We start from the raw sequence: 14513 nt of genomic DNA, 5'->3' as shown, positions 1-14513 counted from the left end.
ACTTGGGCGCACAAACATACCACCGCACTTATGGTTTCGCCCCCCTCACGTGTTGAGTCCGAGGGAAAGAAGGTTGTCTTCGAGGTAGCGCATAGCGTCGGCTGTGGTAAGGTGCGCTCTGGCCCGCTGACAGTTCCCGCGGGTCACCGGCCTCCGCTCTCCATCCATCAACTGACACTCGCTCCTCAAGGTAAGGCGCGCTCTGGATCGCTGACAGTTCCCGCGGGTCACCGGCCGGGAAAGTGGTCCCTTGTCCTGGGATGTGCTCGGGAGGCCTCTCCTGGAACCGCCACGGCAATTGGGGAGGATAAAGCCCGTTTCCCCGCGCCGGCGGCGGTGGGTCCGGTTGGGTCCGGTTGGGCTTAAACCCCTTCGTTCTGGTCGTCACTCTCAAAGAGCATGGCTGGGTAATTGATGATGCCGCTGTCATCTGGGTCTCCGTCTACGCCGCGCCGTCGAACGCGGAACCTCGTAGCACACACAAGGAAAGTCACACTCCACAAGGAACGTCACACTCGCTCACCCTCCAGAAGAATGTTCTCCGAACATTTGAGTCCATGCAGCTCCCCTTGTCTTTCTGAATCGCCTCGCACAGTGCGTCCGACAAAACACTTTTCGCTGCACTCAACACCACTGCACAACACCATATGCCTCCGCTGTCATAACTGGAGTCTCCAGAGGCAGCACTGATCTTCTTTTACAGATAAACATGAAACTCAGCACCCAAGCCTCTCCTTTCTAGTCCAAACTGGACGAAATAAATTTACCACAGTTACAAAGGAGCTCCCACTTCTAGCACGATCACGGCACAGAAAAAAATATAGATAACGAAAGGAAGTAGGGCAGGTTCTGCATGCGCTCCGCATGCTCTCCTGTGAAGGTGTTACTTAATGACAGAAAGGTTTAACTACCAACTCCGATAACTTAACACATAAGCACATAGCAATGTTATGAGCTGCGGCATTACACAATTCTAACCAGTTCACAACTCCGCTCTGTTTACGCCATTAGTCCGACTTAGCTTTCCGATTTCGCAGCGGATATCGGCCTTCATGAGTCATACTAAGTAAGTCTGTGACCCTTTGTCTGCTTTGGGACTCGCGAGGGCTCGTGGCAGGAGCCTCTCCTGGCGTTATCTGCGCGGCAACCTCGCGCGCTTCTTCTTCTAGCAATGCATGAAGTAAATCCGGTGGCATTCTGGCCGTCACCTCTGGCGCCTGCCGAACAAATGCAGGAGAGGGCGTTTCTTGCGAACTATCTGCGCGCTCCGCTTCACTTCTGTCCCCATCAAAATCCGCGCTTTCCCTTTCCTCATTTCGTGAATACTGAACCGGTGCCGACTTGAGGCGATTTGCGTGTATCCTTATCAAGCGCCGGTTCACGTCTCAGACTCTGAAGTTTACCGGAGAAAGCTTCTCGACAACCTCGCACGGTCCTCTCCACTTCGTCTGGAACTTACGAGCTAGCCCAATCTGCCTTTGGCAGTTCTCAATGTACACGCTGTCCCCCACATTAAACGGCGCGTCTCTAGCACTGCGATCGTGCACCTCCTTCCTGCGCTTCGCCGCTTTCTTTAAGGCCTCCTTTGCGATGTCCCTCGCCACTTGCAAGCGCGATTCTAGCTCCACCTTATAGTCGTCCAGTGAAGCGTATGGGACACGACGGGGGTCCTCTGGCACTTCACCAGGCTGGTCCGGGTCTCGGCCGTAGAGAAGAAAGAATGGCGATTCGCCCGTGCTCTCGTGTGCTGCGGAATTGTAGGCAAACATTGCATACAGGAGCCACAAGTCCCAGTCCCGCTGGTCGCGCGAAACAAAATGCGACAGGAACCCGGCCACGGTTTGGTTCAGTCGCTCCACCGCGCCGTTGCAAGCCGGATGGTACGGTGTTGTCTGCTTCTTAGCGATCTTAAGCAGCTCGCAAACTCTCCTCATTAGCTGCGACACGAAGTTCGTTCCCCGATCTGTCAAGAGTTGCCTCGGGGGTCCATGTCGGAGCACGATCTGTTCGACAAATGCTCTTGCAACCGTGTCTGCCTTCTGATCTGGGAGTGCTACCGCTTCCGCGTATTTTGAAAGGTGATCGACAAATACTAAAATGTACTTGTTTCCGGAAGTGGTCGTGGGCAATGGGCCCATTATGTCCATACCTGTCCGCTCGAAGGGAGCCGAAACCTCAGGGAACGGCTGAATTGGAGCTGGTCTTCGTCCCTTGGGTGTTTTTCTTTCGAGACAGGAATGACACTTCGCACAGTAGTCTCTAACATCCTGTCGCATGCCACTCCAAAAGTACAAACGCTCCACACGCCTGCGTGTCTTCGCTACGCCAAAATGACCGGCGCATGGCGCATCGTGAAACGCGCGAAGAACCCTTTCTGTCGACGACCGAGGTATGACGACTCTCTCCCAAGCGGTTTTCTGTGGTCTCCCTTTCCTGGTTGGCCTCGTGCGCCGACACAGGGTGCCGTCTTTGCCAATGAAATAACCTAGCTGTTCGGGGTGAGACGGTGCGCCCTCTAAGCTTTCGATTATTCGCTTCAGGTCAGGATCTTTGCACTGCTCTGTGCGTAATTCGGCGGGGTCGACTACGGGGACAAACTCATCTATAGCTGCCACGGCAGCTGTGCGGCTGAGTGCATCAGCATTCAGATGCGTCTTTCCTGACTTGTGCTCAACTTCAAAGCAGTATTCCTGCAGGTGTAGATTCCATCTAGCGAGTCGCGAGCTAGGGTCCCTGACACTCATCACCCATTTCAGAGGATGGCAGTCTGTGACTAGCTTGAATTTGCGGCCGTAAAGGTAGCATCTGAAGTGCTTTACTGCCCAGACAACGGCGAGGCACTCCCTTTCCGTAGCTCCGTACTTTTGCTCTGTGGGGCTCTGCTGTCGGCTAGCAAAAGCAACGGGATGTTCTTTGCCTTCGATAACCTGAGATAGCACGGCACCAACTGCGAACTTTGACGCATCTGTGGCCATAACGAAGGGCAAATTAAAATCCGGGTGGCGCAACACCGGTGCACTCATTAGCTTCCTTTTCAGGGCCCCAAAAGCATTCTCCGCGTTTTCGTCCCAGCGAAAGGCGACATTTTTGGCTGTTAATGTGGTGAGCGGCTTAGCGAGCTTGGCGAGCTCCTCTATGTGCCTTCGGTAGTAACCGATCAGGCCGAGAAACTGCCGGACCTGGCGGACGCTAGTCGGGGATGGAAAATCCGAGACACACCTTAGTTTCTCAGGGTCCGGTCGCACGCCGTCAGCTGAAACAACGTGCCCGAGGTATTTCACCTCGTTTTTGAGGAATTGGCACTTAGAGGGCTTCAGCTTGAGACCTGCTCCTCTTAGTCGCACCAAAACCTGCTCAATATCGCGCAAATTGTTCTCAAAACTGTCACTGTATATGATAATGTCATCCATATACACGAAGCACAGCCTCCCCAGAAGACCTGCCAGGATAACATCAGCGGTTCTCTGCCAGACAGCAGGGCTGTTGGCCAGACCCATCGGCATTCTTTTCCATTCATAGTGCCCTGAGGGCGTGTTGAATGCCGTTTTCTCGGCATCTGCCGGATCCATTGCTATCTGCCAGAATCCCGCCGCCATGTCCACTACCGTGAAGTACCTGGCAGAGCCCAGCTGAGAAAGCGTCTCCTGTATATTGGGGATGGGGTATGGATCGATGCGAGTTACGGCATTTAGTTTGCGGTAGTCCACTACCAATCGATACGAGCCATCTGGCTTTTCCACCAATAGTGCTGGTGCTCCCCAGGGTGACTTTGAGTGTTCGACAATGCCGCGATCAATCAGGTCCTGCACCTGCCGCTCCATCTCCTCACGTTGGGAGTAAGGAATCCTGTACGCACGCTGGTAAACGGGCGATGAAGTGCCGGTTTCTATCCTGTGCTTTATAACGCCACAGCAGCCCAAATCCAGGTTGGACGCGGCGAATACCTCCGAGTAGTCGTTCAGCAAACCAGCCAGAGCCTCCCTCTCCCTGGATTTTACGTGAGAAAGATCGAACGACACCTTTGGAGCAGCCGAAGGACTAGCATGCTCTACAGTTGCGAGTACCGTATCGGTGGGCTCACGTTTCTCTATCGCAGAGGTGAAGAAAGCCAATGTTTTGTTCTTGGGAAGGCTCAGTGGCTGCTGGCTACAGTTAACCACCCATAGGGGCACTCTGTGGGCGTCATTAACTGTCACGAGGCACGCGGCTGCCTTCAGGCCATTGCTGAGAGAGTCGACCGGCTCAAGCACTCCCACGGCGCCGCTCTCTACATCTGAAGGCACAAACGCGTACAAAATGTGCTCCGACCAAGGAAGGACGACCGCCTCATCGACCAGCCTGACGGCAACCCGCGAATATACCTTCTCCAATGATCCCATTGTTTGACGGGTGTCAATATCGGTAATGCGAATCTCAGCCCCTCTCCTGTTCAAAAACGGAACTTTTGATCCGCCCGCATTAACCTCTTCCTCAGAGAATGAGACTACTACCTTCCCTTTTCTCAAAAAATCCTGCCCTAATATACCTGACACTCCGTTTGGCAGAGACACCGTGTCCGGGCATACGTAGCAGGGGTGCTCCAATGCAATTCCGCCGAGAGAGAAGTGTAACCGGTAGAGTCCACTTATGCCAAGAGGATCCCCCGTTATGCCTACAAATTTGGTTGCCATACCACCAGACGCTTCCAACACCTCGCGGTCCCCCTTCCTTCGAAGCGTGTTAAAACTGCTCTCCTTAAGCAATGTCACCTTTGACCCCGTATCTATCAACAATTCCATGCAACAACCATTTAACTTGCAACGCACAACAGGGCATGCCTCGTCGGCCACACAAACTACCACCACCTCATCATCCACTGCTCCCTCCCCACGCTCCTCAGGCTGGGGAGGACTATCTAGTTTTTTGTCTCGGTATCTGGAGCCCCGCTGTAGGCTTGCTTAGGGCGTGTCTCGCCTGCTTCTCTTTGTGGCTCCCCACGGCGCACGTTTTGGCAGAACCTGGCGATGTGTCCGCGACCCTGGCAAGCGAAGCATACGATTTCTTCAAAATCTCGCATACCGCGCCTGTAGCTTTGTGGCGGTCTCCGGTTTCCAGCGAATGGGCGCTGTTGAGCGCGCGCTTCAACCTGGCGTTCCACCTGCTGAGATAGCAGCTGTTCTAAGCGATCTAACCGCTCTGTCAAGAGAGCAACCTCAGGGTTGAGCACCGCTCTCTCTATGACGCGTACTCTCGCTGCGGCTGTCGTTAACGCCTCATTTCGTTCCTCATCCAATGCGGCCTCCACGGCTTGGTCGAAATTGCTCGGCTTGCGCGAGAGCACGAACCGGCGCACGGGGTCTTGCAGACCAGCCACGAACAAAGCGGTCATTTCCTCTTTAAGTATATCCTCCGCGTATTCCTTCTTTAGCTGGTCTCCTTCCTCCTCCCTGCTTAACGTATCGCGCGCTAAGCGCTGAAGCCGCGACGCAAACGTTCGCACGTCCTCCCCTACCATCTGTCCGGCGTCACGGAACCTCTGTACCCGCACGTGACGTGGTTCAGTGTCGAAATGCTCAAACGCGAGCTTCTTAAATTCCGCAAATGATTTTGTGGATTTTACTTTTTCGTCTCGCCAAGCAAAATCATGAGCAGCTCCTGCCATCTTACACCTCGCCATTCCCAGCATTTGAGCATCGGACCATCCCCCCATTTTCCCAATCTCTTCTAGCATGGAAAAGAAATCGCAGATTGGAACCCCTGTCTTATCTCCCGTAAACGTCGGAATGACGCTTCCTAATGCCAGCATGCTTGCTCCGAGCGACGGCTGTGGAGTGAGAGCTCCCTCAGATACAGACATTTTTTTTTTCAAGCCCTCCAGTGCCTCAAGCCTCTCAAATGGGGGTAAAAGTCCCACAATCAGTCCCGTGATTCCCTTTTGATTACAATTTTGAAGTCATGAATGTCACAGCATTCAGAGGACATTTGCTTTTGAGACCCCACTTCTGACACCAGTGTGATGACCCCCATAATGCGCAGGTCCACACGGGACGGAGAGGCAAAGAGACACCGTATGGCAAACAAACAGATATATTCAATAATTATACATGATTAAGATTCAGAGGCTGGGGCGTCCGAGCTTACGTGCCGACGACTTCATGGGGGCGATGGAGTGGCTCCGGAGTTGGGCTCGAGCGGTTGCTGGCAGAAGCTGCACGCCGTCGGGCTTCGGCGCTGAAGGCCCTCTTGGCGAACGATGTCGTCCTCAACGTCCTTCTTCCGTACTGCTTGTCGATTTTTATATCCTCTTCTCCACACTCCCTAGGGTGAGGACGCCCACGCCGGAGGGGAAGGAGGGGGGCTAGGGCTTTCACTTGGGCGCACAAACATACCACCGCACTTATGGTCTCGCCCCCCTCACGTGTTGAGTCCGAGGGAAAGAAGGTTGTCTTCGAGGTAGCGCATAGCGTCGGCTGTGGTAAGGCGCGCTCTGGCCCGCTGACAGTTCCCGCGGGTCACCGGCCTCCGCTCTCCATCCATCAACTGACACTCGCTCCTCAAGGTAAGGCGCGCTCTGGATCGCTGACAGTTCCCGCGGGTCACCGGCCGGGAAAGTGGTCCCTTGTCCTGGGATGTGCTCGGGAGGCCTCTCCTGGAACCGCCACGGCAATTGGGGAGGATAAAGCCCGTTTCCCCGCGCCGGCGGCGGTGGGTCCGGTTGGGTCCGGTTGGGCTTAAAAACCCCTTCGTTCTGGTCGTCACTCTCAAAGAGCATGGCTGGGTAATTGATGATGCCGCTGTCATCTGGGTCTCCGTCTACGCCGCGCCGTCGAACGCGGAACCTCGTAGCACACACAAGGAAAGTCACACTCCACAAGGAACGTCACATCTCTTTTAACACTCCTGTCTGCGCGCGGCAGTGATTGTGGCTCAGCTCGAGCCAGTGGCCGGGCCCGTGCAGTTTCCTTTTCATTCTTCTTGCAGTCGCAACAACATACGCGTTACACCCTCGTAACGATCCTGTGAGATATATTTTCATGTGATCAAGTGTTTAGATAAGAGTGCTTAGAGCCAGATGGGCCTGGGGGAGGGGTGGGGGGGGGGGCGTCTTGAGGTAGGTGCCGTGGCGCCCCGCATCGATGGTGCAGAAGACCGCGCGTGCGGCGCGGTCCAGCTTGGAGGCGAGATCAAGGCACAAGTAATCCGGTGGGGGGAGGTGCCACTAGCAACGCGAACACAACATACACTATACCGCTGCGAAAGGATGGCTGGGCGATGGCGCACTCGCAGCAAGAAGGTGGTGAATCTCTGAAGCTCCATCCAGTGATGCTGCTCAAAGGAATTGCGATGTGCCGCCGCTGCATCTATTCCAAAAGTAATGGCGTGGGCACGCCGAGGTGCGCAGGAAAGCTGCCGTGAATCCGTAGCTACGAAGTCCACGACAGCCCAGTGGTGAAAGCTACAGCTGCCGCGCGCTGGAGCTTGCGCGCGAAGTATTGGAGGCTGCGCGAAAAAATGAATGTGGATTAGCTCAGCTAATCCAGGATATGGAAAGCGAAAGCTGTCGGCGTTCATTGGCGTTGGCGTTGACAATGACGCCGATGACTTTCAGGACAGGAATGGCACATAACTGGCTTCCTGGGTCAGTGGACGCCTCAATCGCGGTTTTAGGTTGTACGTGGTGGTGGTGAGGGAGATGTGTAGGCTGCATGCATTAGCGCTGAGAACGCTGTGGCAGCGTTCAGTGGGTGGCCAACCTCTCGCTTCCAACCATTAACTCTAATCTGTCAGGGTGTCAGGGTGGACGCGCTGCCTATCCAGTGTGCGGAACGCACTGTTACAGACCCCAAGCCGCATCTGCTCGGATAGATAAGGTGTTCAGGCAGCAGCCGCTCCGCGGTTGTGGAGCCACGGCGAAGACTCGGCTCGGCGGCATGCCGAAGTCACGCGGTGCGTTGCTATGGCAGCGGCGCAGCTAGGGCGTTCAAGGTGAAACTGCAGCACATTGCGAAATCGGCGCCGCTAGGCCAGTAAAGCTTTCGCTTTAAAAGGGTGCGCAAAATAGCTTCCGTCCAGCGAGGCGAGCGACGGGAGGCCATTACTGCACTCCTGCTAGACAGCGGCGCAGGAAGGACTGCCGGTGGTCGGCTCATGCCTTCAGCAACCGCCGCACCATGTTGAAGTTGGGCGGCAGCAGGGGAACCGCTAGAAGACGGGCACGCGGGGCGATGAAAAGGCAGACCGCCGTCGTCTGCCTGCGGCAAGGATCTGGCGGCCAACGTGCGAGAAGCGCATGCGCCGAGAGAGAGGCGGTGTTAACCGCTTCCTTCTGCTGTTCGAACGAAACTGTTGTTTGATCTCTCAAAACGACGAGTGCAACAGTAAACCGCAGCTTGTGGAGCGAGGGAGAGAGAAAAGATAGCGAGCAGGTCGATTTTTATTTCTTGCTTAAAATCATCGGTCCCAAAATGTTTTACTCAGTTACCCTTCTCGATAATAAGGGACGCCGGTACAGGGTGGGCAGGGGGGGGGGGGGGGGGTCCAGCGCCCCCCCCCCCCCACTTACAAGTATTCTCATGAGGGGGCTCAGCCCCTCCCTCACCTGAATTCCCGCCTTGTTTACATTTTTTTTTTGCTGCAACCTAACTTACGACCTCCGCGTTCACATGGCGTCCCAGTAGGAAACTACATGTTGAAGACATCCCCATGTCTCTGGAACAGGCATGAATTAGAGTGCTAGCCCTCATTCTGATTTTCATAGAACGGCAATTTTAACCATAAAAACACTCTGGCGCAGGGACCAATTCGCATTAGCAGCGGAAGCAGGGAGCTGGCTTCGGTTTTCCTTTGTTAAAAATTGGCGAAGTCCATTACCGTATGCGAGGGGAAGTTTTCTGGGAGTCCCAACCACTGTCGTCTTTGTGAGTCGGATGTGTCATCACTCAGCGTGGCGCAAGAAAAGGGGGAGACCGGTCTTTGTCGTCGAAAAATGGCTGGTGGGCTGTTCGGCTGTTCATTGTTCGGGGTAAGGAGGGATGAAGGGAGGAAGTTGGCGCGACGGTGCGGGGTCAGTCTAATTTGTTCAGCAGAAAATTCTAAGAAAGTTTAGTATGAGCAGAGTCCCTGTATGAGGTAGCCCACTCCTGCCGTCACGAAAGCAAAGCCGGTTTCCTTGCATTTCCTGCGTAACCTCTACTGCGGTGCTACAGGATGTTGAGAGCGGTCCCCCCCCCCCCCCCCTCGGGGCCATCTTGAAGCCAAATGGCGCAATTCCAGAAGTTGCTCAGAAGGGGGAACTCGACTGCACAAAGAATGTGAGAGTGTCATCTCGGAACGAGAACTTTTGGTTGGAAAATAATTCTTGCGGAAAGCTTACTTACAGATTTTTCCAAATGGTCTATTATTGTGCAGTAGTTTGTCGCAACGAAGGGACGTCGTGGAAAAGCACGTTCAGCGAACTTCTGTCCTTTTAAAAAAATTAGTCGTCATAATTGGCGGACGAGGAGGCTTCTGCGCATGCACAGGACGTTACTGGAAAAGTGGTCCATTCCAGTGGCTATATATAAAGAAGCGCTTGGGAATGGCCTTGGTTGTCGACCTTTGCTGACTCATCGGCAGTGCGTCCGCTGCAGCCGAGCCAGTTTTCCCAACCTACGACGGCGAAACATGACAGGCGAATGTAGCGAGAACGCGTCACTTTTTTTTTCTGACCTTCAAACTTTGCACCTCGCCTTTGGTGTGACATGCGCGTCGGTCGAACCCCAATTTTGGAAAGCGCGGTAGGGAAAGAAAAAGAAAAGATCCTACCTATATGCGAGCATATCAGTAACGTCTACGTGCACAACGCTTTCATCTACAAAGAACAATAATGTATTTCATTTTCATGCCCGTTCTGTCTTGTTCAAGCAGAGTTTCTTACTTGCAACATTAATGTTTATGTTTGCAATGCCTTACCAGAAGACGTTATTTCCTCCCGCTAGAAAAATTCTTGCAACCCTATTCCTGGATGTTTTTGCATGTTAAATCTTGCATGTTACCTTACTTCTGCCATAGTGTCATGAACGCAACAATAAAGAATAGGTATAGCTAAATAAACAATGTGATCATTGTTTAAAATTATTTGCGTGACTTTTTTTGTCCATCTGATTCTGCAAAAACGTAAAAATTTGGCCCTTCACTGCACTTTTACAGCGAATAGTTTTGCACCAAAAAGCACAGATACGCCCCCTTTCCCAATGATAGAGGCAGGATAACACACTTTCCTGAACTCCATTATGTACTTATATATTTATTTAATTTTTCTTAATTATTTATACTTTCATTCATCGCATGAGTGATCAAATTATAAGTGAAAAACAAACTAACGAAAAATATCAAGCAAAAAGCTGATCGCGCGTTGACAACGTGAGCTGAAAATCGGATGCCGTGAAGTTAGTGCACGCGTATATGTGCAAGCAGTGCGCATAAAACGGCGTTAACATATAGTCCTCATGAGATTGCGAATCCTCCTGTTTCGTAACGCGCGCATATCACTCGCATGTCTATTGTATTAAGTAGAGTGGACGCGTTGTAAAAATTCATCACCTCTGCTCTCATTGCTGCTCCTGTATACCTCTCCTGATAAAACTGTCTGCATGCGCTTTGCTCTGTAAGAGTGCTTGTTTGCAAGCTGCCTAACACGGCGGCAAGTTGATTCATCATATTGATATGTACGCGCTACCAAGGATACAAAACACAAATGAACAGATTACCCATCCCGGAAATCTAGCGTCGCATTGTCAGCGCCGCAAAGGAAGATGCGAACCACTGTTTGAAAGAGCAGAGATAGAATAATGAAAGAGAATTCGAAGAAAAAATGTTGAGGCATTTTTGATTGCAACTGCTGAAGAAAGAACGTGTGTTGGCTATCCATCAATCACACTCAGTAAAAGTAACACACACACACACACACACACACACACACACACACACACACACACACACACACACACACACACACACACACACACGCACACGCACACGCACACGCGCGCACACACACACACACACACACACACACACACACACACACACACACACACACACACACACACACACACACACACACACACACACGCACACACGCACGCACGCACACACACACCAGCAAGGTGGCATTTCACATTTATTCGCTGTATATATATACAGTGAATCAATGTGAAAGGCCGTCTTGCTGGCTTATACTGTGTGATCTCAATACGCGATAATACATGGTAATTACGACTTGGCTACACGAACCAGGCAGCCGAAAAGCGACCCTTACACGCCCTTCCTAAATGGACACGAAAGGGCAGGACCACTATCGAAGGAACTCTTCCTCCCCAAGGAAAAACAGCTCGTCCGAAAGGAAGCTTAAGAGCTGACACGGCTTACGTTTCCTGATCTTTGAAACAATTTTTTTGGCTTCTTTGCCTTTTGGACAAGCTGAAAAAATACTTGAAATGACTACTGTGACACGATAAATTTTGGTAAATATTTCAAAATCCCATTGTTGTGTACCTCTTACGCACGACTTGCAAAAAACAAGCTGGGATAATGTTTGTCATAGAAACGCAACAATAAACCATGACCTTCTTCGCAGGAATCGAAAGGTGCAGCACGATGTTCTGAAACTCTCCAAGTACTATATATCGCACTGACCTTGAATGACTCAAGAATACCTTTATTACCAATTATTATGAATTATATTTATAAAATATCATTACTACAAGCGGCATTTAAGAACGACGCCTATGACAAAATTGCGCACAAAGCTTTACTAAAATATCCGTCCACGTACGCTGCTTTTTTACTGATGAATTTCTATACGTGCCAAAGCGACATTGTGGGCTACAATACACGCCAAGTGAGGGCTCTCATTATTAATTATTCGCTTGCCTTCATTTGTAGCCGTATAGTGTGAGCAAGCGGGCAGCTATAGTTGAGCAAGCGGGCAGCGAGTTGAATGAGTGTGCTGCAGTAGAATGGTTGCTTCGTCCAAAATAGTTCAAACCAGATGCGCATGAAAAGATTACTAATGGACGCGCACTTTTTCCAAGGTACACACTGGCTTCAGCACTTAGAAAGTGCACTAGACAGTCTGGAGGTGAATTGTGATATGACGCAGCTAAATTAACATGACACACATACTATAATTTCATGCTGTACAAAACTCATGGAAATGGGGATAATGAGCCAGACAAGCTTGTGTTTATCTGCCAGGTGGTAGTGGATTTAGAACGAAAGAAGGACAAGTTGATTTCTATGGTGCATAGTAGGAGATGAAGCATTGCATTGGGGAGGTGCACCTGGCTGCCACCGGCTCTGGCTGCCGATAGCAGCTAGAAAGGCGCGAGGTAGTAGTGACCGCTGTACAGTATGCACTGTACAGCGGTCTGCAGCCTGGAAGTTTTGCGGACCATAAATCAATCTCCCAGCTCATTCATTGCGGCACTACTTTCTCCCCTGGAGCTCATCACCATTTTGTACGTCTCTTCAATGACTGGGGACGATCGCTCATGGCCCCGGGTAGTGCTACGAAGCTGGCAGTGGCTTGGGGCGTAACGCGCGCGCCCAACTGCTATTAAATCATCTCTGCCATTGCTCATCGCGCCTCATTCTTCGGCTAACCGGCACATGCCAAGTTAGCTGCTGGCTAACTTATGATCGTACACGTTTTTTGTTGTTGATTGGTGGAAGTTCAACAGAAAATCAACTTTTAGCATTTCAACGTCACTTCAGAAAACGAACAGAAGTTTGTGTTGTGGTAATTCAACACATGCTCAACAAATACAAAGTCAACACGCATTTTTGTAAGGGGGGTCCCAGCTATAGCCATCATCAACCACCCGCGTTGCAATTCTACAAAGCCGGGCAGCCAAAGCCACCCTTGGCCCAACGAGCTGGCGGGACGTGGACGTGCACATGCCAAATCAGATTTTTCCCCATGCCAGAAAAGGAGCGCTCACAGAAAAAGGAAAGAAAAAAACGGGTGCACGCGACACGAGCCACGATATGAAGAAGTTGGACACCTGAATGATCCATAGCGCAGCAACAAAACAGGGGACAAACACAAGCGCTAAACTTCCACTACAGCTTTATTTGGTGCACACAGAATTTATACATGAAGTAAAGATTGATACCAGTCAGATTAGACACGATACTTTTTGAACAAAGCTTAAAAATCACATGCAATACATTTCACCGGTTGGCATACTGCTCCGAGGCTAAAAATGCCATATCTTTCTTTTTCAGCGACAATGAGGGAATTCTGACGCAGCTTTCAGGTCCAGCTCAGACCCACTAACCCGAACCATCACCTTGTTCAGTTACACCTGAATGGAAGAATTGGTGAGAAGAGTCAAAAATAGGTCAGTGGGGCAATTTCGCGTGGCTCCACGAACGACGGATCACCATCGAAGTGGCAGCAAAATCTTCGCAAGCAGTTGGCGAGCGCAGAGAAGCGACCAACATCCAGTGCTGTCACCGGCATGTAGTCCAGTCAAGCCATTATGACGCCCTTGGGCACTCAGCTGCGGAGGAAGCTTAGCCAGAGAACGAGGTTTCCTTTGAAGTGGATGTTGACCACTGATCGCCGTCCTGGGCTACGGCACGAAAAACAAGCCAACGAAACAAGTGCATAAATCTGGTTAGTGTCAAGAACGCACATGCACAGAAAACACACGCACAACAAACAAGACCATAATGGTCCTCCAATGTCCTTAAAGTCGGTTAGTTATGAGACCACATCACTCAGTTTCAGGTACTGCACTATGGAGCGCCAGCAGTCAACATTAAGTTCATCAAACTGCATGCTGCCATCACCAGCCTCGCAGAGAACCCTCGCAAGCACAACGCCAGCATAGATCATGTAGTTGTCATCCAGATAGCGCCTTGCCTTCTTAACGCTCATGGACACCTGCAGCTCGGATTTTCCTGACAGTGACACCAGGTGTTCTAGTAGCGATGCGGTACCGCACAGTTCGTCGAAGGCAGATGCGCAGGGATGTTTGGCACAAGGTGTTGGGCGCTCGTCAATGCTCATCACGAATTTCGCTGCCTTGTTCAGCAGGCCCTGGTTCTGCTCTTTAGCATCGTCCATCGCTGCACAAGCCCACGCCACGTCTTCCCAGGCAAAACACCTTACAGTAACTCTGGATAGGAATACATTCCTCGTGATCATATCTTCAAGCACACCAAGGACCGCGTTTGATATGTTCCTCGTGCTCTCGATGCGCAGCTCAACTAAGCTTCTTTTGAGTTGGGCAACCAGGATCGAAAGCAACTGTGCAGTATTCAAGGTCAGTCGAGAGTTTACCAACGTAAGTTTCCTTAGGCGCGGGCTGCATATCAGGGCATCAAAGATCTCAGCCACCAGTTGGTCCGTCTCTTCGCTCTCATTGTAAGCCATGAGCACGTGTAAGTGAAAGCTCTGGAGGCACTTACATCCCTTTCTTGTTGACAGCGCGTTTAGAGCACAGGGACAGAAGAAACACAGAGGACGACGTCACAGGCGCTGA

Source organism: Amblyomma americanum, chromosome 1 (assembly GCF_052857255.1).
Source record: "Amblyomma americanum isolate KBUSLIRL-KWMA chromosome 1, ASM5285725v1, whole genome shotgun sequence".
NCBI lineage: Eukaryota > Metazoa > Arthropoda > Arachnida > Ixodida > Ixodidae > Amblyomma > Amblyomma americanum.
The sequence above is the reverse complement of the archived record's forward strand: the minus strand, read 5'-3'. Positions refer to the sequence as shown.